General features: G+C 46.1%; 1 protein-coding gene across 4 annotated transcripts in view; it reads left to right on the forward strand.

Annotated features, from left to right (window-relative positions):
- KCNAB2 (potassium voltage-gated channel subfamily A regulatory beta subunit 2) overlaps positions 1 to 22,933 on the forward strand; it is a 1,347,681-nt gene that overhangs the window by 93,517 nt on the left and 1,231,231 nt on the right. The window contains exon 2 of one of the 4 annotated variants that reach the window (XM_069610273.1): positions 17,628 to 17,694. The exons of the other annotated variants lie outside the window; for them this stretch is intronic. The gene's annotated coding sequence lies outside the window, so the exon portion shown is untranslated. The remainder of the gene's footprint in view (positions 1 to 17,627; positions 17,695 to 22,933) is intronic. 4 annotated transcript variants of the gene reach the window in all.

Genomic DNA, 22,933 nt, shown 5'->3' on the forward strand with positions numbered 1-22,933 from the left:
CTTCAAATCAAAAGCCTGAAATTAGGTTAATGTCTACCAATTTTCAGATTTATCCCTCTTTAGGTTGCTCAGTTAAAGAGTTTCAACTTTAATCACAAATAAGGATTTAAACAGTCCCAGCAGTTTTTTTTCCTTTGTACCTCCCCTTCACAGGCAACAGCTGTCCAGTCCTTTGATCAGGGAGGTGTGTCCCCTTCCTGGAGAGGGACGCTCCCCTGTAGTTATCAGTTGGGCAGCTTGCCATTGTTCTTGGCTCAGCCCCAAACAAATGTCTAATGCGGTCTCATTAAGCTCCTTGTTGTCATTATATAGGAACCATTAGACTTCCTGTTTTCAAGGGAGTGTCAAGCTGAGATGTCAACTTTCCCTGGCTAGGTACTATCCAGTCAGAATTAAGCAGTTACTTCCACTGGGTTACTGTAAGATTCACAATAAAGTATTTTCTTTAACACATATAAAAATAAGCACAGTTTATAAGGGATTTGGACATTTTAAAAGAATTAAGCCCTTCACAAACATGCTTTAAATAGGCGCATTTGGCAATTTCTTCCAGAAAAAGAACACCTTTAAACTGGGTTTGACAGCTAATTTCTTTAAGCAGCTGTCAGGCAGTGAGGCCTGGATTCCTCTAACTGCCTGGAGAATCTATGATTTCAGCACACTTTTCCTTTCAATAATTCACTGGGAAAATGACAGAATTTAGCAACAAAACAGCACTTTGAAGATTGCCATTGATTAGAAAGCTGTATTTGAGGGCATTTTCTGATTTTAGCCCTTCTGTGGCCTTGCTTCAGGTGACATTCAGTGATTCCTGTTTTTGCACCAACTTTACCTGTGTGGCAGGGTGTGCAGCTCTTTTATGGCTTATGAACCATGCGCAGTTTTGCAGATTTGGCGCGCACGTGGGTTAGTGCCTCAATTTTTGCCAGTTTCTTTCCCCCATTGGGAAAGGGGGGCAATGTGGCGCATTGGCATGGGTAAAAATATTCCACAAATAAAGGGACCAAATACGCAAAGAGGAGGATTTCAGTCGTGGAAGGAGTTCTAAATCGAGCATTGCCACATCGAATGCATCTTCGCCTGCATCAAATTTTCATGTGGGAGCAGATGTTGGAATATATCAAGCCACATATTGAGTTCCGTGGCCATATGGAGGCGCAACGACACAGCCTAAATGGCTTGTAGAAACTACCATTCACCAATAATTCAACAAGCAAGTAAGTTGGAGACCGTGTTCAAATTGTGGGGCCTGAGCTCACAAACGTCGGGCACTCACAGAAAAGACAGTAAGATACTATATTAACAACGAACTTCCTAATTGTAACATCCTTTGGAATTGAGGTGCATGTCTTGACAGTACCATGCGAGATTTGTACAATTCCATGTGGACTACCCACGTAATAAAGAACATTGCCTTTAGCGGTTCTTCCCATTACATATATTAAGAGCTGATCTGGCATCTAACACCCATGTGACTGCTGCTCTGGTTCTCAGGTAGTAGAAACCACCTTGTTTGGCAATGTTTAAATTGTCACAGGAGTAGCAATATCCCAGGTTAGGGCCCCAGAGCCTCCTGGGCTTCTGTGTGCATGTCAACCAATCTGACTGCACCACGCCACATCTCCAAGCCTGGCTGTGGTTTTGCTCAGCCCTGTGGCTCGTGTACGTACAGGGGCCTATCAGAAATAATACACTGTCCGTCTCAGCAGCCTTTAGAAGGTCATAACTAACACCACACCATCTTGCTCCCTCTGATTCAATAATTCTTCTGAGTTACCAATAAATCTGTACTTGGCAACAAGCTCAACAATATACAGGACTCAATGTGTTGCTAACCATTCCTTTTTTGCAATGTACACATTTCTCTGAAAACCAGATTTGTACTTTTTAAAAAAACTTTTATTTACAAATTACCATGTTATAAACAATACAATAACCTCCATAAAACAGTCACGAACTTGACAAATCACTGCATTTGGACACATAACTATGTACAGTATGAGATACAAATTACATCAAATCCCTCCACTAAATCAATTACATCTCTCAATCACCCACGCCTCAAAATGTCCTAATTACACATATGCAACACCAAGTCTAATATAACTGAAGAAATGTACCCCAGGTTTTCTCAAACAAACCCAATTTCCCATCTCTCCTGTAAAGCACCCTCTCCATTCCTGCCAAATCGTGCATTTCAGTCAATCATGTCTCAATATTCAATGACGGTGTAGGTTTCCAATTCTGCAAAATAATTTTCTTACCAGTCATTGCCCCTCTGAACAACCACTTCTTCTGATTTTGACTGAGATCATCCAATGACTCCTCACTCCCCAATATCACCACTTTGAAATCCAGGACAGGCAGTCCCTCCATCACCACATTACACACGTGTCCAATCTCATCCCAGAACAATCTCACCAACCTACAGTCCCACAACAAATGCTCCAACGTACCAGTCTCATGCATACATCTCCAACATTCAGAACTCTCCAACAACCCTCTTCTACACATTTTCTCTGGTGTCCAATAAATCCGATTGAGAATCTTTATCTGTCTCGCCCTCTCCTTAAGCCCCAATGAGCACAATTTTACATTCACACACATTTGTTGCCACAGGTCCTCTGTGATATCTGACCCAATTCTCCTGCCCCACTCCTCCCTCAGTGCATCATTACCCTGATAATGTGACACAATCACTCTATATAGTCGACTAGCCAGGCCCCCTTCTCTTCCTACCACTTTCCTAGTAAACAGGTCCAAATCAATTTTCTGCTCCAAGTCTACACGTCCAATCGCTCTTAAGTTTCAGAAAGTCAGAGGCTTTAAAGTTCTCTATATTATATTGCTGCTGCAATTCCCTCGCAGTCATCCAACGGTTATTCCTAAACAGATCAGCCATCCACAGAACTCCTCCCAAAAACCAATCCGCCCAAAAGACCACGTTACCTTTTATTTTAATAGCCGGGTTCAACCATATCGAGGCACCAGGCTCTTTAAATGCGTCCACACCCAAATACTCACTTAAAACCTTCCATGTGCTCCTTAAGTTCTCAATCAACAGATCTTTCCCACAACTCCGTTTCGAGATAGAGGTCAATACAGCACGCAACGTCAGAGGCCCATTGAAACTAGGCTCAGCCTCCACCCACACATCCTGCAACTCTAACACAAAGGGAACCAAGAAATACGGCATGAAAGCTAGATGATACGCTCTGAAATTTGGAACCCCAAGACCGCCCCTATGTACTGGCAATTGCAATTTCCACAACTTCAACTTCAGAGGCTTCCTAATGGATGTAGTCTTTGGAAGCTTTGTACTTTTAAAATAATTGTATCTTGAGTTTATGTTCCAACTCTCTCATACCAAACTACAGTAGTCGGAGGTAGACATTTCAACCATAAAGTCACTTGCAACCTCCATTCTTCATATAAATCACGCCATTTCTTACTCGCCACGGATCAGTTATCACTAGCCAGCGGCGAGTGTACATTTTGAGCCCTAATAGAGTCATTAGTAGACGTACATCAACACTTGTCTCCTATTTAATTAATGGCTCTGAATTATCAGCAAAGGTTAGTTCAGAAGAAGGGAATCTCCAAAGTTATGAATAGCTTCAGTTGTTTCATATGCAGCAGGTATTCTGTTCAGGGAGTTCCATTGTAGTTTATGCTGGTTCTTGCCACAAACTTTGTGACCGACTCAAATGTAATTAAGTGTAAAACAGTTGAGTAGTGATGTAATGTTCCTATTACTGGTGAAAAATGATGTTGTTTTCACCTTTATAGTCGCCAAGAGTGTCCTTTTCTTATCTTCTCCACTCCTAAGACTCTTGTTCTATCCCTGATTCTTTTACATGTTGACTATTGTTCTTCACCACTTCGATGGCCTTTCTCTATTAATCTTTCTTTGATTCTTATTCCTGCTCCTACCACATTCCTCTATCTTTCCCTTGCTAGATCTTTGTAGTTGGCCTTCTTTCTGTGCCAATATTCCATTCACTCCTCTGTATTGTCTTGAAATGTGTGTGGTTTAGCTCTGTTTATTCGTACCCTAACCCTATTGCTGGCTCTCTTTCTTGATACTAGCTGTCACGTGCCCGCCATGCATTAACCATTGGTTAACACTCACTTCCACACCCAAATCCTTTTCCCATTTCACTTTTAGACCAGCTTGTTGTTCCAGTTCCAGCATGCATTTATATATCCTGGATACAAGGCACCAACCATCTTCCAGATGATATAGCAATTGTAACGGTGGGCACAAGGATGGTTCCCTCTATAATTTCCCTCCTTATGCATGTCTCCCCATACACTAGGACCAAATTCCATCCATTTCCTAACCGTCATGAGCTCTTCAACTCCCTTACAGACATCTGGCGCAATGGGGGCTCTGTCCTGTGGTTCATAAGGCATTTAATACCTGTGGGAGGCGAAGGGTGTCGCGAAAAAAAGCCAGAGAAAGAACAACATTTCTCCTTCAGCACGATGTGAAGCTGGCAGTGGGTTGGCATGCCCCTAAGGCATTGCTAGTGGATGCCACGGGGGGCACGGGCAGCTTGTAGCAGGAAGTATTGGTCCGTTTCGCAAGGAGGGAAGCTGGTTCCGGTGTGGGCCAGGAAGAAGCACTGAGGCACCAGACACTGCAATTAAGAACATGGGAGATGCCCACGGTGAAGAGATGGAGAGTGCCAGGGCAACATTGGTAAGCCATGGCGGAGTAGCAAGAATGAACATTCGCACCTAGGGATGGGCAATCAACCAGTCGGGTGCCTGGAAATGCAGGCGGACGCTGGAGTGTCCACGCGTGTGCCGCCATTTTTTTCTTTTTACCTCAACACACCATTCCCAGCCCCTATGACATCCCGCACCTTCCCTACCCTCGCCTGCATTTACCTGCTCACCCTTGGCTTTCATCTCCCCACTGCCCCACTTCCTAGCTGTGTACACAGGCCCAACATGGATACAGAAAAGGGACTTTGTCCCTTTTCTGTTCACTGTGGCTGCAGACATCTTTTTTTTTCTCCGGGAGATTGGACATGTGCATGACAAACACCCATCAAACTTTTCGCACCCCAAAGGGATCCCTGGCTACGAATAGCTCACCCCCTTGTTCAGGGGCATACAGAGCCGTTATTGTCCCTGAGCTCTCAAAAGGACCTTGCTTCACTCGGGCCTACCTAGGATTGGGCTGGCAGGCTGTTACCGGCTCTGTACTCCTTGGAGCGTGAGGGTGGGGGGGGGGGGGGAGTATTGCTATATTGGCTGCTACGCAATGAAAGGAAGCAGATATTCCAGGTACCTTCTAGCTGAGACTGCCTGATATTACTGCACCCTGATCATCTGGGGTGCAGCTAATGTACCAAATAGGGTGCTAGAAGGCAAATAATGCCTCAGTGACTTGCCGTATGTTTTTATAAATTGGGACCTCATTTTACCGTACGTTCCTCCTTGCCCCTTCTCCATAAAATCATACTTGTTTGTATGCACAGGAACTCTGGTCCCTGCAATAATCTGTGTGGGCAGGTTTCTTAGCGCATACCTTTTTCCAAATACTCATGTTTGCGCATTTGGCTTAACGTGATTGTTCACTTTGAAAATCAGCGCGAGGCAGCAATGCATGCCTCGGAATATAAAATAATCGGTCTCTTTTGGTGGATCAAGCCTGATAACAAACACAATTAATCTTGGCTGAAAATAGACGTGCAGACATGTAAAAGATTGTTTTCTACATGAAAAAGATATTTATAGACTATGTCAGTGGGCAATGGCGAACGTCGAAAGTCCTTCACTCATCCGTGAATGTTTAATATACATGTTAAATGAGCCTTTTCTCACGGGGCGTTGCTTTGTTGGCACACACAAATGTGCACACAGTGTGTAGCTGTGGGTTGGCAAATTTGACTGCAGGTCCTTTTCTTGTGGAGTCCTCCTCATGCATACTATGTTAAAGTAATGTTTTCAATTGATATACATAATTTATCTCTTAAGTGCGTAGATTCTCTACCTTTCGCAGAGCTCCAATTGATGGTTTTAACAATTTGGCTACAGTTCTCAAACTGTATTCTGGCCTCGTGACCCTCACCAATGCCCCCTTCAGTTTCTTTTACAAAAACATACTGCGTTTCTACCTCACAGAGGGCTAGTTTCTTCATTTTTGTAATTCATCCTTTCATGCTTCTTTTCCTATAGGGATCATCTCTGTCAGACTTTATTTGTATAAATATTATCAACGAGCCCAACATTATAACGCTAGGAATGCTTGGAAAACATTCTCACTGTGCCTGCAAACCCTGTTAAGCTTCCTCGCTGTGCTTGGGCATGTACACCGTGTCTTCAAGGCCCATGAAGACTGCCCAGGCCCTCTCACCAGGTACATAAAGATGAATTGTAAGATTGGGACGTTAGCGGCCCACAGTAAACGGGAGGTCAGCAGATTGCCTTAACCACCGTTACATAACTTGATGTTTCTTGTCAGACATTCTTCCTCATGCTTATTGTCTCCCTTTGCCAACATACAGGGCTGGACACTTAGCAGCCTCTCTGACAAAGGGCCACTTTTTATATGGGTAGGGATAGATACATTTACTGTGCAGCACTGCTGCATTGATTGGTCTGCGTCACGCAACTGTTCAGATTTGAATGTATTTATATGAAGATTAGTTTATGTGAAGCAAGCAAGGTATCTGCATAAAAGGAACTATGCAGGCATGGGCAGTTCTTTAAGTCAGCGTATGGCACTGGCTGCAGTCTGAGTCTGCTACTGCACAGTGGTACAGCACGTGCCTTCACAGAGCTGCAGCCTGCTGCTGTCCTTCCTGGATCCTAGGTGATCACTGCGCATCCGGAAATTGCAAATTCGATAAGATCGAATTGCAAAATCCTGTTGTGCAGTGATCACGTAGATCACTTTCTGCCATCCTGCATCCCTCTACCACTTACCTTTTTCGGTGGCACACAAAGCAGTGTGCCGCCGACACTCCTGTTCCGTGGGTCGGGCTGAAGCCCGCTTTCAATGTTATGGAAGCGGGGGCAGCCCCCGAAGCCCATAATGCTGAACAATGGGAGCGGGGGACATCCCGCGACTCCTGCTCCCCATGTTCGACCTTATGTGCCTAGATTTAATTATTTATTTTTTCACAAGCCGAATGCGCATGTGTCCCAGCGCATGCAACGCAGCCCTATCTGAGAAAGGTTAAAGCCTGCACATATCATTCCCACCCTTGCCGCTCCAGAAATGCATGGCTCCGGTCGCGCACTCATCCCACGGTGCCCCTCGCTTACTCTCCGAGTACGGCTGTCCGTAATTCCAATGTCAGCCTTAGATCCAAGCCCAGCGCACACCGCCCTCACTCTGACCATCATTACTTCAAAAGCGACCGCAAACATAAATACGTTTTTAAAGCTCCTCCAGCCTGGAAAACTTAGAAAAAAAACGCAGCTAGTGCTTATTTTTAAAAAATAAATAAATAGCACTTACCGAGATTCAGCTGCAGCTTTCCTGCTCTGGGCTCCGGTCCCCGTCCTCCGCCTACAGCACTAATGAAGGGAAAGCCACCCAGCGGTAGCTTTTGTTTACTACAGCTGGCTGGCTTTTCCTTCATTAGTGCCGCAAAAGCCAGCACAGGAGGGCCTCCATTTCACAAAATGGATGCGCCCATGTGCTTGCTTTTGCGAATTTTGAGCTTGAATAGCTCAAAATTTTACATAGGAAGTTTTAAAACAGAGAATGCTAGTTTTTCTTTTATGTTGCCTATCTATTTTTTAAATAACATTTTTTACTAGACCATCCCTTTAAAAAACCAAATCGACGATCTTAGAGACTCGGGCAAACCTGCGCTCCTACTGCTTCTGGACCTTTCTGCTGCCTTTGACTTGGTGGATCACAACACCCTGTGCCGCCACCTAGCAACTGAAGCCAATTTCTCCCCTAAAGCATGTGACTGGATTACCTCCTTTCTCCAAGAGAGGGTCATGAAAGTCATCTCTGACTCGGCCTGTGCAACCCCGAGCCATATCGAATGTGGGGTCCCACAGGGATCCTGCATTGCACCCACCCTGTACAACCTCTTCACGAGGCCTCTGTTCAGCATCCTTAACTCAATGGGCATCTCGTATACCAATTACGCAGATGACACACAGTAACACGCTCACCACCATATACTCTACCATCCAATCCTGGATGGCAGACAATTGGCTCTGCCTCAACAGCGAAAAAACTGAACTCCTGCTTATTGGGTCACCCACCACCCTGGGCAACCTCGATCAACAGTACTCATCCTTTACTGTCGATGACATCCCCATCAAGGAAGACACTTGGTGTCTACCTTGACTCCGACCTAACCCTGGACAGACAGGTCAATGCCATCGCCTCATCGTCGGCATATTATTCTAAGGTTCTTAATGCTGCCAGGCCCTTCCTATCACACCAGACTTGCCTTACCATTGCTAGGGCAATAAATGGTTCAAGGCTGGATTATTGTAATGCCCTTCTCGCTGGAACCTCCTGCAAAAATCTCGCCAAACTCCAACTGGTTCAAAACAACGCCCTCCGGGCAGCCAAAAGGAACCTCCAGAAAAGATCATATTTCCGAAATTAGAAGGCAGGCCCACTGGCTCCCGGTCAAAGAGAGAATTGTGTTCAAAACCCTTGCACTCACCCACAAATGCCTCCATGACCTGGCACTCCCTTACCTGGCCCAAAGAATCACCATACACACCGCCACAAGACCTCTGAGGAAGGGTTACTGCAACATGATTCTCACCCCCAGGACTTTTAAAGTCTGAGCGAGGGGCTCCAGCTTTCCCACACTGGCTGCTACCCATTGGAATGCGCTACCCAGTCACCTAAGAATGAGGGTCTCACCAAGCATTCCGCAAAGCAATCAAAACCAAGCTTTTTGTCTGAAAGTAAAATGTAAATGACTGCCTTACTGTGATGTAACTGTAAGGGTTACATACATCGAGTTAATACAGTGTCGACTTACAACCATGAGACCTCTAGTTGCCGTCCTTCAAATTAATCACAAATGCTTAAAATCTCTTGTAACAGCGCCTCGATGCCTCCGGGCTGCAAGTGCGCTATACAAATGCGAATAAATAAATTTGGCTTTTTTTAATGGTATTTTGGGGGAATACCGTCCTTCCTTCCTCAACTCTCAACTCTGGAACAGGAATGCACGAAATTGACAGCAGGAAGGCGATGGAGAAGCACCAACAAAAGGCGCTCGGGCAACTGCACACAACAAGTTGGTGTGTTTGTGACAGGCCCACTCCTCTCACTGAGGACAATTTATCGCATCTGCACTGGACATGGACACTCTGAGTGAGAAGCAGCTGCTGGATGAGCTGGTATAATAAATAGTAGTATTCCATTAATGTATGAATTGTGTAAATAAAGCATGATGTGCCGTGTGCGCATCCGTGGCATGATTGTCTAGGCCAAGAAAACGAGTCTGTCACTGCACATGCACAGTCTTCCAGATTAATTCAGTGATTGGTGGTAACAAGTAAGCGCGTGCAAGTATATTAACTTTTCTTATGTGTGGCTGCTGTTGCCTGTAGCTTATTTTCTCAATCTAGAAGTGGTTGCGGGTGGTTGCGTGACTAGAACAATTGTGCACCCTCAATGCTCTCGCGAAGGCTGTGCAAGACAGTGAGTTTCAGGGTCGTCTGATAGTAGCAACGGCCACATTCCTTTCCCAAGTTCCCAGGGGTGTGGAGGTTCACGACTTCACACTGACTCAGACACCATAAACGGAGAACAGGTGATGTTACATCTTACCAGTTTCCCTGAATACATTATCAAGCACTTTTGAGGGCGATGCAAATGTTTATCAAAAATCGCATAATTATTTTGCACATCTTTCTCTCTCTTTCTCTCTCTCTCTCCTTGCACGTTCTTACATCCAAAATTAAATATATTTTCCTTGGTTTCGAATATCTGGCAGTTTCAATGTTTGCTTCAAGTTTTCCCCATATCTGCGTTCCAAGCACTCATATATTGTTGGGGTTCGTGTTTGTACTCTACACTTTTTAACTCACAAACAATATTCTTATTGTTTGTGTCTCTGTAGCTTTACAATTCTAAAACTGTTTGTTGCAGTTGCTGAAATGCCGTTGGGTCCCCACTTTGCTTGGGCTGACTCACCAGCTCTGTGTGGTGTCTTCGGTCCCGTTTGCACTTACGCTTTGCCGCCTGCTTTCTACTCTGGACTGCTTCGATGTCTTTCTCGTGGCTCCGCTCCTACACGCCTGCTTTCTTTCAGGTCTCAGTGAGGGTAGCATTGTTTCCTCCAGCTACTGAACGCCTAGGAATCTTCCTGTGGTTCCTGGCATCTCTGCGGCACATCCTGCTCACGCAATGTTACTTTCCCTCTCTGCTGGCGAGCACTTTGTCTCTGCCACACCGGCTCGTGCCTCCAGCCATACCGGCTCGTGCCGCCAGCCATCACACTCTTCCGAGGGAGATGTGACGTTGTCTCCTGAACAGCTGCTCTCAATAGTTTGTTTTCCATCTTTGTATGTACCACGCACAGGTGCTTTCTGAAAACAACAAGCACACTCATCGAGCTTGAGGCTACTTCAGCTCTGCATCATTTCCTTCATCCTCCTCGTCCCAGTACTTGGGTGGTTGTGGAAATTGGAGTCCATTGATGTCAACTAATGCATAGTACTTGGAAAATCTCTCTCAATGGTTCCATATGAAAAACCAGTTCTATATGAAGTGTTAAGGTCTACTTGATCGAAAATCTTTGACTTTTTCCAAATTGGCCGAATTTGTTTTTATTTTTGCTCTAAAATGCAGGGGGAAGACCCACTGCACACCCATGTACTCCCCCCACTTTAACCTATTCCCTTACCCCACCCCATATATATATATATTTAATTAAATTTGACAAAATTCCCACCAAAAACGATCAAAATAATTCAATCAAATTTAAAAGGTCAATTGTTTTTTAAATCAAGAATGCTAATACCATATGAAGGGTAATTAAAACGGAAAAAGCTATTGTTGAAGCTTCTACTTGTTAGAGAAGGGATGGGAGTTTGGCCTAAAGGATATTGGTGAAAATGTTTCTCTATTTTTCCCTAAAGGGGGGAACAGATGCATGGCAAAAGGCCTTTAGAGTATTGGGTAACATGGGGTCTTTTTCATGAGCAAATGGGTGATACCATGTCTCATCCAATGAAGCCATGACATCTCCTGGTGCTTGTCCTCTCCCTCATCTAACTGCCCCCAGAGTCAGGATCAGGTAGCAGCTGCCATCCCGTGGCCACATAGTAGGACGTCGCCACCGGGGGATCTGTGATGACTCCATCAAATTCATCCCATATCCCTGTTCAGTTCTCCTCCTTCAGCAACAAGACAATAGAAACCTGCAATCTTGAGTGGGCTAGAAATGAAGTGGAAATGTTGCTGCCAGAGGTGGTTTGACCCATAGGGTTTTCATACGTGCTTGGGCCAGGCAGTTCCTCAATAAAAGTGGCTGGTTCGATAGTCACATGTCGGCTGTGTGTGATATTTGAGTGACTCTACGGAAGTCCTAGTGGTATTTTAGAGGCAATGACTTGAGCTCTCCAAATGCTGATATAGGGCAGCTGGCATTTTGAAGCTGCCCGGTATAAGTTACAGGGAAAATTAAGGGACAGCACAGATCATTGTATCAAAGTATGTGACAGATTAATCATTGGATGGATTCTAAAGAGACAGTACAAGTATACATCAGCACTTATAAAATATGAATGCAGGAAGTTTTATGGAGCAACATGTTGAAGGCTAGCTTGACTATTGCCTGGGAAAAGGCAATGCAGGAAGTTTTCTACTGGGAATAAAAAAATGGCTGGAACATGTACTTTTATGCACAGAAATTTAGAGACAGAATATATGTCCAGAACATCTAGAAACACTTAAGATCCATTGCTGAAAATATTTGTATATGACAATAATGCACCTTGCTGCATACCTTTTTAATTGGATTTCCCAATCTAATCAAAACTTCTTTAGATTACAATGTTTTATTGACTAGATTGGAGTGGAAAAGGGTGGCGTGTTTTACATCTGCAGTCCAATCCTGCATAACCTGCCCTTTGTATTTTGCAGTTAAGGTGTTCAATAAGTCTTTCACATCTCTCCCACCTACCCTTGTGTACCTTTAGGCTCAGTTCTAATACTTTGGCCTGATTACATCTTCATCCACTCAGAAAGCATCTATGTGAGGATGGGGTCAGATTTTGTTGCACTTGTGTTTAGCAATTCCAGAGATTCCATTTCCAGTGATCCCCATCCTGAGTTCTAACTCCCATTGACTTGACTGTGGTTGAAGGTGTAAACAAAGCTGTCCTGCCCTGTTTCACCAGGGAAATGTTCCGATATTTTTTGTTTTTGTGATTTGGCTGCTAAAGTCAACCTTACACAAAACTCACAACATGTACAAAAAAAAGAAATAGTTAATACTTTTCTACACAAAAATCAATACATCACATAAACATAAAACCATGTTAAAAAATCCTGTTAAAACCAAGCCGTAACAACATATTCAATACAATTCCGCCAACCAATTATTCAAATGTGGAAGGTTCAAGCAATGAGGTGTAATAGAGAAGTAAGGGAAACTCTCTCACCTCATGTTATGTGCAAGGTTATTAAGCGAGCAGAAAGCAGGAAGATGTTTTGTTGAATGTAGTATAATGCGTAGCCCCATTAAATAATTATGTGCAAAACTTAGTGTGTTGTGCATTTATGTTCTAGTTCATGTGTGGACGTATGTTTTGGTTTTACTTGGAGGTCTATACAATCAGGAACATGTGATACATGTGCTCTGCCCTCACAAGCAAGATTGCTTAATGTAAGTCATAATTACTAGTGCACAATTTTGCCACGTACTATGACCTCTCCCCGATCTGAGCTTAGTCACTTACTACTAGTAGGGCCTGACCAGAAGTTATATTTATGTAGTGAGATACGACCATGTCTGCAATATTTATGATAAAATAGACACCGGCTTCAGCACAGGCATTTCCTAGAGGTTGAACTTTCTCACTGCGATTGCTCGATCAAAGCAATAATGGGGGCCATTGTGAAAATAGTTTCGAGGGCCACCTTTGGTTTCCAGTGCACCCCTGCCAACATACCACCAGGACAATGCTCACTCGAAGGTTCCAAGCACTGAGAAGAACTGCTAGCTGTTTGGTCTTTCTTATCTAAAAGACACAATATAACTTTACTCGATAGATATGTGAGTTAGAGGCTGAACTCCAAGCGTCCTCAATCACCAGATTCTGATGAATCCGCGGAAACACGCAGACTAATTGTGATGTCTGTATTTCTCTCGTGATTTGGGTTGAGATTGGAAGCATGTACACTGAATCTGGATTGCTCAAGGATTCAGCCTAAAGAGTCATAGCGAGGTCACATTCGGGTATTCTCTCACGGATTCTGGTGAGTTCATAGGCAGAAAACTAGTTTGGAAGAACAAGAAAATTCATGTTTCTTTGTCGGTTGTGTTTGACTCTAGCAAGGCAGGGCTCATGCATACTAGGAGTTGGCGAAAGAGAGACACTTTTGAGTGTTAGGCAGGATTTATTTTTCTTGGCGGTCTACTGTGTTATCTGAGATTTGAAAACTTGTACTTTTAGCTGGGAAACCCTTTTTTCCTTAATTTGGGTGGCAGGCAGTTTATTTGAGAAGCCATTTTGTTTGGGAATCCTTTTCTTTTGTGTTGTGATTTTAAATTGTTAAGCCTTTGTTACTTATGTCGGGTAAACCGTTATTTGTTCTTGCTTTTGAAGCCTGTGTTTTTAGGAAGACAGTTTTTTTTGTTTTGTTATGCAAGCCTTTGATATTGTAGTGACGACACCTTCATTTTTTTATTTTTCAGAGAAAACAAATCCTGTATTTTGTTTAGGAGAACCTATTTACTTTTTGGTGGGTCATGGCAGGGAAGAAGGGGTAGGAATCTGATATAGTGCTGACAGTTCAGGACGATTACAGCTTTCTGGATCCCCAGGTGGACGCAGATCTCTTATCCTCTTACTTGGACTCCTCTAAAGAGTGAGAGGGAAAGTTCCTCAACATACCCTGGTTAAGGCACACAAATAATCTGCCTTCTCCAGCAGATGAACTTGCTACAGAATTTGTTGGTGGGATTGATGATGATGATGATGGTGGTGGTGATGATGATGATTATGATGGTGGAAACAGCAGTGACTGACATAAAGGCAGTGGCAGAGCCTGAGCTGGTGGCACAGCCAGTACTGCAGGGGTCAAGAGGAGGTGCAAAGCATAGTGAGGGTTTGGGGAAGGCCCGGGAGTCTCTTCGAAACTGCACAGAGGGCAGGAAGACGGCCCCCTCTTTTCATCCTCCTCTTTCGCCTCTAATTACTTTGAGGTGCCTGATGGAGTTTTGGCATTAGAGTACCACAGCCACCCAGAACAACCTGTGGTGCTGGCACAAGGATGTGTACAAGTTCCCACTACAAACTCATACCGGTGGTGGTGGTGGTGGTGGTGGTGATGATGACAAGACTGCAGTGGACACCTTAAGACGCACCATTGTTTGGCATTTTATTGCACAGTGGCTTGCCATGCTGTGGTACCTGTACACAAAATTGATAGGCGGGGGGGATAGCTCAGGGGCAACGCTGTTGTCTTGAAAGCAAGACGACGCATTGGCTCAAAGATTGATTATTACAACGTCCTATTCAATGGCACGTCTTCCAGAAACCTACTGAAACTTCAAGTTATCCAGAATAACGCCCTTTGAGCAGCCCTGAACATCGCAAAAAGAGAGCATATCTCGAGAGCTAGGAGAGATGTGCACTGGCTCCCCATCCAGGAGCGGATCATTTTCAAAACCCTCTCCATCACCTACAAGTGCCTGTCCAACACAGCACCACCCTACCTCCACAAATGAATTGACAACACCCACTCTTACAGACCCACTAGGACCCCTTACACAGATAAAATTATTGTGCCCAAAGTGAAAAGATGCAAAGCCCCAGGCTCAAGCTTCCCATACCTTGCTGCCAAGCTCTGGAACAACCTCCCACCCTCCCTGAGGGCAGATAAATCCTACTGGATCTTCCTCAAAGCATTAACAACTCAACTATTCACCTAAACCTAAACTCCACCCATCACGTCCTTCCCCAGGAACTTTTCTGCCCCACCGCCCAACTACCTGTGTATGATTCTTCATGTTTTCTATGATAACTGCCAGTTGGTTATACCTTTGTCACCCTGTACTTGTATGAAACTATGCCTGTGTTACACTAGCCTGACTAGTACTTTGTACCTGCAACAGCGCCTCAGTGTCTACGGGTTGTATGCACGCTTTACAAATGAAATAAATAAATTAACGCTGTGCAACACAGGTTCGAATCCCGATCGTGCGCTTGGAAACCAATCTCTAGTATTAAGCACATTCTAAAAGAACATTTATAATTATAATAATAATAGGCCAATTCCAGGTTCCATTCCAGTGTGTGTTGGAGGCATGGCCTAACATTACCCAGCAGATCAGGACATTGTGGCTAGTGTGTAGGCTTCAGCTGGGGAGAATCAGTGTGTGGGGCGATACAGAGCATCATTTTGTGAAGCACCACCTGAGCACATTTGAAAATGCTGATTGATTTGCTGTGTTGGTGTCGCACTAAGAGAACTGTGTATATGTTTGTTTTTGGAGGGGGCTATTTAGGGTTTAATGTCATCCTTCTTACCCTTAAAAGAAGTAATGGATTTCAAAAGATAATTTAAAACAAAACAGTTAAAAACCAAACCCCATAAAAATCATGTAAAACTTTATTCAGTTTGGTGTAATGTTTTGGGTGTTCATGAATGAACATTCAAGTCAGTGTAAACATTTTGAAAGCGGGTGCCCTACTTCAGCAATCAGAATCGAATTCTTGTGGATAGGAATGAAATTGTGACACTCAGTGAGACTTTTTATGGCCTCTCCCTCCTCTTTAAGCTAGGCAGTACGGCATTTCCTTGCCTAGGGAGTGAGCCTCTAAGTAGGGGCAGTTATCTTTCCTATCACAGCAAACACTAATAAGAATGCATATGAGTATAACCTGTGGCAACTGCGTCATATGACTTGTTGACATTTGGTGATAATGTTCGTTCCTCACATGAAGGTTCTCAGCTCAGACAGACTTTTGAGTGGTCAATCAGACGACTTCTCTCTATTCAGGCTCATGAAAGAGACGTAAAAATAAGTGTCTGTCCCCCACCTCCGTGAGAGAGGAGAGGCTTAGAAATTCAACTATGATGTGCTGCTGACTTTTAGGATCCTGTTGCTGTGCTTGCGAAAGCAATGGGATCTTGCCATAATGAAATTTTGTAAATGCCTAATACATCTGCACAAGCCAAGACTGTTGACTTTGCCAATGCTTGTTTTTAACAGAACCTTAGTGAAGGACACGCATAGTGCTTATAAATCGAGTGACTGAAGCCAGATCGGGTTAAGAGGATTTTATCACACCAGTGGCGTTTTTACAACTCCAATTATGTCATTAACTCTCAGAAGACTGCTTTGAAAAAAATGGGAGGCATTTTGAGTGCAAGGTTTGATGGTAAGGCTTGATAATGCAAGCTCAAAGAGTTCCCCCTAGGGGATGTTTTGGGCAGGGAGGGTCAGTAGCTGTGTGGGAATGGCCATAGGCAGTCAATGGGTGGGCAAATAACTAAGCCACGCCTGCAAGCTTTGTGTACCCGCTCGGTTGCCATTATGCAATCGTTTTAGCTTGTAGGTGGCGCTAAAGCACCATTTTACAGCCAAACTAAAGCCGCAATGCGGCGCCTGGTGCACATGAGAAAGGGGGGGTCCTTAAAGTAGTGTTATTCGCCCCAATGTCACTTAATGAATGCAGCCTCCTGAGCTTCTAGCAGCACAGCACCAATGTATTGATAAAGTTAAAACATTTAACAACGCAATCAAAGTTCTTCTGGTGTTCCCCAGTGTGCATTCCACAGCCATGAATACCAGAACACCGTATGACACTGCCTTTTACATTCACCCCTTGAACTAGCATGATTGACCAATCTACGCTCTGGCTAGGTCACCTTGGTGGTGCCAGAAACACTGTTTTCTACTGTTGAACGGTGCCCTTCAGAAATACCACGATGCCCCATCTAATAATTGCCTACCTATGGCGTAAAGGAAGCCAAAGTATATCCTTGGCAGAAGCATAAACGACTGGAGATGGAAGTGTGATGCCATCGCAGAAATCGCACGTTCAGCTAACCAGGGCTTCTGCAGCAGCTGCTCGCAGTGTCGAGTCCCCCTCACACATTGCAAAACTAAAAGCGGCACCAGACTCTCTGCCAGCACTGGTCACACCGGAAACCAATACGCTGGGTGCGGAATGTGCGACCCCGGCACAGGTCAGCACTACACATCAGACCCGAGACGGAACCCATGAGAACAATACACTAACACATTGCGCCATGAAAAGAGCAAGGCAAACAGCAGGAAATAGAAGTGATCTCCAATCTGCCAGTTCAGCTACTGTCAAAAGACATGTCCTGCAGGGAGACTCAACAAAAATGACAGGGCCTGGTTTGTGTGCATGTCTACTTTGAATCAAAAATGGAAGCCTATATTTGTTTTTTCCCTTTTACATTTCAGGACGCCAAGTCAACTGTCTCCAGGATCAAACCCCTAAGCAGCGTGGTAATGAACACCAGATGAATAGGTAACGATGCATGACTTGTTTGAGTTCCAGTGCAGCGCCCCTCGTCTCACTCGGTTTCAGTTTTGATTCTATGACAAGACTGGAGGCGAGCATTATGCTTCATCTTCCTTTATTTCTACTCTTCAGCAGTTCAACAAACATATACAACAAAATCATGAAAAGTGTCTTAAAACTAGCAACTTTTCTCTTGTCCAAAACTACAAAATCCATGAGCCTCTGTAGTCCATGCTCACTCCACCAGTCACCATCCACTTCCTGTGCCTGGACTCCTCCTCTTCTTTTACTGCTCTTCAAGCAGATAAGTACTATTTTCTTTCCTCTCCTAATGCCTGTAAACAAATTGGCTGACTGAAGAGGGGAAGTGTAGATTAAAGATAGAACATATGTTCAGAGAGTGTGACTTGCAGGGGGAACGTGTGAGAGGTTGTTTGGCAGAAGCTTTTTACCGCAAATGTCACACCACGCGCTAAGCTTGGTGTTTTTTCCCTGTTACAGGCGCACTCGCCGCGTGGGGCACTGCGGGGCCCCAGGGATATTCCCTTGATCTATAGGGACGGCCGTGAGGCTGACGGCCCCGTGCCGTATACCCGGCACATCAGGGGTTCAGTCAGCCTCACAAGCGACAGGAGTCACACGCATAGCCTCCCACTGGAGGCCGGAGCTAGCGCGCGAAACGCAGAGCGGATCGCCTCAACAGCATAGCCCCCACCCGCGGGAGGGCGGAGCTAGCGTGCGAAGCGCGGAGCGTCTCGCTCCAACAACATAGTCCCCACCCGCGGGTGGGCGGAGCCTACACGCGAAGTCGCGTAGCGTCATCGCGAAGCGGCGATTGCTAATTTCCTTCGCCAGCGTTCGTAGATGCAGAGTTTCTCGACCCCAACTAGTTTGGAAGCGGAGGATAGCGATCGTACGATCGCGCGCAGCACGATCAGCTGGAACAATATCCTCAGCACTGCTTATATACCTTCAGCCGCAGGAGCTGGGAGACTCGGGTCTGGGAGCCCTACACTGCCGTGAAGCAGTTAGATAGTTGATTGGAGGCCGGAAGGCTAAAAAAGGACAAAGGTGCAGCCACAAAAAAAAAATTAACATCATAAGAGAGTAGTGGGCGTGCTAAGACACCTGTTCCAGGTATTTTAGGCACACAGCAGAGAGGAAGATGTCAGATTTTGAGTGGAGTGAGGAGGAGCAATCGCAGGACCTCGCTGCCAGCTTCAAGCAAGTGCTGGGTAGCTCTCTTATGGATGCAGTGGCAGAAGGTGTGAGACCCCTACAAGAGAGGCTGGAGACGTTAGAAGCTATACTCTCGCAGCCAAAGACCAGCACCAAAGTGGATAAGCGCACGCCCACAGAACCCTTGAATGAGGGGCTTAAGGGGAGTAAGCAAGCCCTAAAGAGGAAATCCTCTGACGACCCCCGGGGCTCATTAGAGGAGGCGATAGAAAAGGCCTCGGAGGTGCCTGACGCTTTTGCTAAGCTTAAGGAAGCGTACCTACAAAAGCAGGCAGTGCCGAACCTCACGACCCCCGCTCCAGGGGAGGACAATATTGGAGAGGCCCTTGGCTCGGAGGAAGAGCTAGTAGATGAGCAAGGCTCGTTAGGGGATGAAGAAGTCGAGGAAGATGACTGGACTAGACCCAGTGGGGGCAAGAAAGCGAGGAAGGAGAAACACCTCGTAGAGAACGAGGAGGATATGTTCGACCCAGACAGCATACGTAATCCGAGGTCCACCGAGTGGCAACCATCCCCCCGAGTGACTCAGTATATGGCGGCAAGATTACGCAAGCCACTAGACAAGGAGGCGAGACAGCGCCTACGGGCAGAGTGCCCGCGCCCAGATTTGCCAGGAAAGGTGGCGGAAGCACCTGAGCTCGACCCAAAAATGCTGACCTTTGTGGCCAAGACGAGCAAGGACCCCCGGAAGGGGATTGATAGATCCTGGAAATCCTGTCAGGAGAAGTTATTAGATTTAGCGGGTCCGCTCGCGAAAATTATGGACCTCGCAGAGGGGGCGAAGGACACGGGAGAAGAGGTCGATCCGGAAGCCCTCGCAGGGTGGGCTCAGAGAGCCGTCTGCCTGCTTGGAAACGCGAATTGTGCCATCGCGTCAGAGAGAAGGAAGGGCCTATTGCTCAAGATAGACTCAAAATTGAGCGATTTGTCGTCATATGAAGCAGGGGAAGGCGCACAAGGCCTCCTGTTCGGAGAGACCTTTGGGAAGGAGATGGGCCGGTTCGTAGGCACATTCGCGTCGCTAGAGAAGGCCCAAGCATCTATTCGCAAGATATTCCCCAGCAGAGTTTTTGGAGGGACCGGCCGCTACAGAGGTCGCGCAGCCGGTCGCTACCAAGGAGGGAGAAGACCTCAGAACACCAGGGCACAATACTGGGAGAACAAGAGCCAAGACACCTTTTTCCCATCCAGGGGGAGATTCCCAAGAGGCCGAAGGCCCAGAGGATCGGGAAGAGGTCAAGGATTTACACCAGGTGAGAGCGATTATGTATCCCCTAATAGGGGGGAGGACGCGCAGATATTTAGAGAATTGGCGCAAGCTTTCAAGCGATTCCTGGATACTGCAGACCGTCAGCGGTCTGCAACTAGATTTCATAGAAACCCCAGTGCAGCGATACGAGCCGCGGGGTCAGAAATTAGCGCAAGCGGAACAAGCATGGCTAGACAGCGAGATAGCGCAGCTAGTCACCAAGCAGGCGATAGAGAAATGCGAGACAGCCCCGAAATTTGTGAGCAATATGTTCCTAGTGCACAGGAAGGAGAAGGTACGCCCGGTGATAAATCTCAGAGCTGAATGGCTGGATCATATATCGGCACTTCAAGATGGAGGGCGTCCATCAGCTCAGAGACTCCCTAAGAGAAGGAGATTGGTTGACGCGTCTAGATCTAAAGGACGCTTACCTCACAGTACCTGTTCTCGAGGAGTACAGACCATTTCTAGCTTTTCGCTGGCGAAGTCGATTCTGGCAATTCAAGTCGATGCCATTCGGTCTTGCTTCGGCACCATGGGCATTCACAAAGCTAATGAAGCCGGTATCGGCAGCAATCAGGGAGAAAGGAGTAAGGCTTATTATTTACCTGGACGATCTCCTGCTTCTTGCAGAAGATCGGGAGGTATTAGTATACCAAACGAGATGGGTGCAGGACCTTCTGACCTCACTAGGATTTCTAGTGAACACAGACAAATCAGATACCATACCAGCGCAAAGGTTAGACTTCCTGGGATTCATTCTAGACACCAAGAAGGCGACCTTAGAACTTCCAGCTCGGAAGATGAGAGACATCAAGAGAGAGATCAGAGTATGCTTAGAGAAGCAACAAGTATCTCTCAGGACATTAGCGAGAATAGTTGGGCTTCTAGCAGCATCTATCCAGGCCATTTTTCCGGGGCCACTACACTACCGTGCACTGCAGAGATTGAAAATAAAGCATCTGCAGCTAGGTCTGAAGTACCATCAACAAGTGCCGCTGGATCAGGACTCGATTACAGAGCTAGAATGGTGGTTAAAGAATATGGACGCTTGGAATGGGCGAGCCATATTCGGAGACAAACCGGATTTGATAATAGAGTCGGATGCCAGTCGGAAAGGCTGGGGAGCCAGATGTGGGTCTTTACAGACCGGAGGCAAGTGGAGCGAAGAGGAGCTTCGTCTACACATAAACTGCCTAGAGCTCCTAGCAGGATCATTCGCGATCAAAGCCTTTACGAAAGAGAGAGTGAAATCTTGTGTCCTGCTGAAGATGGACAACATATCAGCAGTGCGCTACATCAACCATTTGGGTGGTACGAGATCCAAGATGCTTGCAGAGTTAGCGAAGGACCTGTGGCATTTCTGCCTACGATCAGGGACGTCGGTGACAGCAGAGTACCTGCCAGGGACACTGAACGTAGTAGCAGATTGGAACTCGCGGTACCTGACGGATTCCAGCGATTGGAGGCTGGATCCAGCAGTGTTTCAGAGACTGAACACGAGATGGGGACCATTGCAAGTAGACCTATTTGCTTCCCGGCTCAATACGCAGAGGAGCAGCTATTTCAGCTGGAGGCTGGATCCGGGAGCGCTAGGAACAGACGCGTTTCTGCAAGAGTGGATAGGAGGTCCGCATTACGCTTTTCCCCCCTTCGTGATGTTGAGCAGAGTATTAGCGAAATGCCGGAGGGAGAAAGCAGAATTGGTATTAGTAGCACCATTATGGAAGTCTCAGGTGTGGTTCCCCACCCTAATGGAACTAGTGTCGGACATTCCCAGAGTCCTCCCCGACGAGGAGCGACTACTCACGGACCCAGCTGGGTCGTGTCATCCTCTGAGAGTGAGAAGGGACACTCCCGCTAGTCGCGTGCAGGATATCCGGAAACGGTGGGCCTTGCCAGGAATTTCGGCGCAGGCTGCTCAGCTTATCGCTGAATCCTGGGCTCCATCCACTAGGAGGAGCTATGACGCAGCTTGGGCAAAATGGACAAGCTGGTGCAAGGACAGAGGTGTTCATCCCGTTTCGGCACCTGTAGTGGAGATTCTGAACTTTCTAGCGAACTTATTACAGAGCGGGAGAGCGTTCCGTACTATAGGAGTGTACAGATCGGCGATTTCTGCGGGTCACATGCCAATAGAGGGCGTCCCGGCAGGAGAACATCCTGCAGTGGTGAGGCTCATCAGAGGAGCTAGATTTAAAGCCCCGCCGGAGCCCAGGTATACCACAACATGGGAGGTGACTACAGTGCTGCGCCTACTAGCGAGTTGGCCGACCGATAAATATCTCTCGCTTAAGCAATTATCTGGAAAGCTAGCTATGTTGCTATGCTTGATCTCCTGCAAGAGAGTATCGGACGTAAGAGCACTAGATATTAACAGACGATCCTTCGGTCCGGAGGGAGTTACATTCTCCATAGTCAGAAGGACCAAGACAGGGACGTCTACGGTACATTATCCGTATTTCCCGAGTAATTCGAAATGGTGCGTAGCACGATGCATTAAGGAGTACGAGAATAGAACTGCAGAGTATAGATCAGCAAGTACTATTCAGTTATTAATAGCGCGCAGGAAGCCCTATCACGCAGTTGCATCAGCTACCATCGCAAGATGGGTCAAGGAAGTTATGCATGCAGCAGGTCTGAATGTGAGCACATATGGAGCTCATTCGGTGAGGGGGGCAATGGCCTCGTCCGCCGTGAGAGCAGGAGTGCCTTTGAATGAGATAATGCTGGCAGCAGACTGGTCAAGCGATAGGA

The sequence above is a fragment of the Ambystoma mexicanum genome, chromosome 8 (genome assembly GCF_040938575.1).
Source record: "Ambystoma mexicanum isolate Mex_15411 chromosome 8, UKY_AmexF1_1, whole genome shotgun sequence".
Classification (NCBI taxonomy): domain Eukaryota; kingdom Metazoa; phylum Chordata; class Amphibia; order Caudata; family Ambystomatidae; genus Ambystoma; species Ambystoma mexicanum.